The sequence below is a fragment of the Penaeus monodon genome, chromosome 38 (genome assembly GCF_015228065.2).
Source record: "Penaeus monodon isolate SGIC_2016 chromosome 38, NSTDA_Pmon_1, whole genome shotgun sequence".
Lineage (NCBI taxonomy): Eukaryota > Metazoa > Arthropoda > Malacostraca > Decapoda > Penaeidae > Penaeus > Penaeus monodon.
In genome coordinates, this window is record NC_051423.1 from 18103126 (window position 1) to 18107509 (window position 4384).

Sequence of the window (4384 nt, forward strand, 5' to 3'; positions counted from 1 at the left end):
GACTTGTGGTATACTTTTACCTTCTGGTTTGTTTGTGTGTTTGTTTGTTTGTGAGGTATGTATGCGTGTGTGTGTTTTTTTTTTTCGTTTGTCTTATTTTGTTTTATTTTTATTTTTATTTTTATTTTTTTTCCTTCCCTTTTTCTTTTTTTCTTTTTTATTATTATTATTTTTTTTTATTATTACTTTATCATTATTTTATTATTTCTTTATTATCATTGTGTTTTTTATAATAGTAGTTGTTTGTGTTGATATTAATGGTGATATTTAGAAAAAAAAAAAATTAAAGCATTTTATGAGAAAACGTGAGTATATAATTAAGACATGATTTTAAACCAAACGTCAAAATGAAACAGAATAAATTACAACATATTCTGTCAAGGGGAAAAAAAAAATATTGCATCCGCGTTTTATTTTTGTGACGTCGCTGTTTGTCTGTTTCCCTTTGAAAAAAAAAAAAAATTCGTAGAATTATTTTTGTCGTTTTTTTTTTTCAATCTGTTTATTATCGTTGTGAATTTGATGTCCGGGTGGGGAAAAAAATGCATTAGGACCTCAGCGCGGTAAAGAAACGGAAAGGTGATGAATGTGTGTGTGTGTGTGTGTGTGTGTGTGTGTGTGTGTGTGTGTTTGTATATTTTTTTTTATGTATATATGTATATCGTTCTCTCTGTCTCCCTCGCTCTTTCTCTTTCTCTTCTCTTTCTTTTTCGTTCTCTCCCTCCCTCAGTGCAAGAGAGGCAGATGCTCAGATGTCTTCGTGTGTGGCTTCCTTTGCAAGGCTCTGTAACTGCTTTTTTTTTTCCTTTTTTATTTATTAATTTACTTATTTTTGTAAACCGAATTCGCGTATTACCTTTTTTTTTCATTTTCATTTATCGAAAAAAAAAACAAAGCGCCTCCTTTTCTTCCTTTTAACAATTATTTCTGGTATTTATTTCTACTTTCATTTCTCTTGGATTTATACAGGTTATAAGGTATAAGAAGGCGAGAGCTATTAGGCGATACAAGGTATAAGGTATCAGTGGAAATAAGTTGCTTTCGGCGGAATGTGACAGATTCAGAACACGTTCATGTTGATACATTTGAAGAACCGTAGTCATGTTATTTAACATCGCACAGGTCAACGTAGTGCATACAAACACGCACACGTACACACACATATGCACACACACACACACACACACACACACACACACACACACACACACACACACACACACACACACACACACACACAACACACATACACACACACACAAATAAAAGAACAAACAGTAGAGAGACAGACAGTCAATCAGTCAATCAAGCAAGGAATTAGTCAGGCAGACAGACGGGCAAACAGACAGACAGCCAGGCAGACTGACTGACTTATAGACGCACAGACAGGAAGGAGAGAGAAAGAGAGAGAGGGGGAGAGAAAGAGAGAGAGAGAGAGAGAGAAAAAAAAAAAAACTCGAAAGAGCACAGAGAGACAGAGAGAAGAAAAGCAACTCCACCCCCCCAACCCCCACTCCCCCAACCCCCCCTCATGACTCGCTCCGTATCGGTCGGCGACGGATGAGGGGAGCGACGGGTGAGGGGAGCGACGGATGAGGGAAGCGACGGATGAGGGGAGCGACGGGTGAGGGGAGCGACGGGTGAGGGGAAGAGGATAGGAAGGCGAGAGCGATGGGTGAGGGAGCAGTAACGGTGAGGAGCGCGATGAGGGAATGCGACAGATTGAGACACGGTTGAGGGAAGCGATGGAGACGGGAGTAGGATTTAAGGCGCCAGGTAAGAGTGAACAAACACGGGAGAGGACACGATGAAGGGCACGATGGTGAGGGAACACGCACAGGTACCGACAGCGACGGTGAGAGCGACGGATGACGACAGCGACAGCATAGGCACAGCACAGGAGGGACGCAACCAGCACTAGGGAGCGACACGGTAGAGGACGAATGAGGACGTACACGACGTAGGAAAGCGACGATAGGGCAGCTACGACGGGTACGGAAGCGACGGGTGAGGAGAAGCACACGGAGACGGGAGAGCAAACGAGCGACAATGCCGACGTGAGGGCAGCGCACGGTGAGAGAGCACGCACGTGAGAGGCAGCGAACGACGGCACGAACGGACATGAGGAGCACACGGATGAGGCACGCAACGCTGAGGGAGCCGACCGCACGAACACACAACCGAGTGAGGGGAGCCACGGTAGGCAGCGACGGAACGGGACGCGAACGGCATGACGACAGCACCATAGAGGACACGAGAGATAAGAGGAGCACGAGTCATCAGCAGGAATGTCGGCTAGAGGGCGACGACGGGGAGGAAGCACGGGAAGAAGTAGACGGATGAGAGCGACTGACTAAGGGACGCGACGGATGAGAAGCGAGGGAGGGAGAGACGGAAGAGAGAAGCGAGGATAAGGGGGAACGACGGAGAGAGAAGGACGGATAAGGGAAAGAGAGAAGAACGAGGAGAGGGGAAGAGGGTGAGGGAGCGACGGATGAGGAAGAGGGTAGGGAAGGAGATGAGAGAAGAGAGGAGAAGGAACGACGAGAAGGAAAGCGAGAAATGAGAAAAAAAACGAAAGAGGACAGAGAGGATGAGGGAAAAGCCGACCGTCGGAACCACCGGACTAAGCAGCCGACCGCTAAGGGGCACGACTCGATGAAGGACGGCGACGGATGAGGGAAGCGACGGGTGAGGGGAGCGACGGATGAGGGAAGCGACGGTGAGGGAGCGACGGATGAGGGAAGCGACGGATGAGGGGAGCGTTCAATGAGCAACACTCGAGAGACAAGTTGATGGCCGCCCGTGACATGCCAAGCGCAGCCCGCGGTGCCAAATTGTGGTGGTGGGGGGGGGGTAAAGGGTGCCAAAGGGGGGATGAAGGAAGGGGGTAGAAGGGGGGGAAAGGGGAATGAAGGAGGGGGGAAGGGGATGAAGGAAGGGGGGGTGCCAAAGGGAGGATGGGGGAAATTTACCAGAGGGGGAGGGAGGAGGGTGCTGAAAGGGGGGTTTAGGGAGGGGGTGATGGTGCCCGAAGAGGGAGTGAGGGGGGAAAAGGGTGCCAAAAGGGGTATTTAGGGAAGGGGTGCCAAAGGGGGGGAATTGAGGGGGGGTGCCAAAGGGGGTTGGAAGTTGAATGGTACCAAAAGGGGGGGGGGTGGAGAGGGGGGGAGGGGGTACCAAAGAAGGGTTTTGGTAGGAGGTCAAAAGAGGTAGTTGGGGAGGGGGGGGGGGAGTGAGAGTGCCAAAAAATGGCAAAAGGTGCGGAAGGGGAAGCGAAGTGCCAGCTGTCATGACACGAATGACAGCCCCCCTGTTTTGCTTTTTACTTCTACTTTTATATTTTATCGTTTTTCTTTTTCTTCTTCTTCTTTTTATTCTTCCTTTTCTGGCACTCTCCTTGGCCCTTACGTCAGGTGCAAGTGCCAGCGAGAGCGAAATGAGTCGAGTTTGAAGTCTCTTCGCACAAAAGCCATGTCGGTGTCTCGCTCGTTTAGCTATGAGGGATGCTGCTGTCTGTCTGTCTGTCTGTCTGTCTGTCTATCTGTATCTATCTATCTGTCTGTCTTTTTCTTTCTGTCTCTGTCTATCTTTCTTTCTTGTGCATTCTTTCTCTGTCTGTCAGTGTCTATTTGTCTCTTTATCTCTCTCTGTATCTGTCTGTCTCTCTGTCTCTTTCTTTCTCCTTCTCTTTCTCTTTTCCTTCCCCCCCCCCTCCCCTCTCTCTCTCTCTCTCTCTCTCTCTCTCTCTCTCTCTCTCTCTCTCTCTCTCTCTCTCCTCCTCCCTCTCCCTCCTCCTCCCTCCTCTCCCACCTCCTCCTATCTCTCCCTCTCTCTCTCTCCTTCTCTTTCTCTTTCTCTTTCTCTTTCTCTCTCTCTCGATCTCTCTCTGTGTCTCATTTTCATTCTCATCCTCATTTTCTCTCCCTCTCTATCATGAAATCACTGCGTCGGCAAGCGGGGAAGTAGATGATTATAATGATAATAATAATAATAATAATAATAATAATAATAATGATAAATTTAATAAGAATAAAAAGGATAATAAGAAGAAAGATAATGATAATAACAACGATGTTGATTAATTTCGGATAAAGTAAACAGCATCGACTTATTTATATCGCAAGCCACAGAACAGAGAGGCCAGAGTTAAGCATCCCTAATAACAGAGGCAACAGTCTTCCCTTTAGACCAGGCGGCCTTGCAACGAAGCAAAAATTAGGTAATGGTGAGTCTTCCTTGCATCTTGATCTTCAATGCGACCGGAAGTAGATAGCGCGTGGGTGGCGGAGGTCGTTGCTATTGTACTGTTATTGCAACGTGTGTGTGGCGAGGGGGTTGAGGGGGGAGGGAGGGGTGGAGGAGGGAGGGGGGTAGGAAGAGG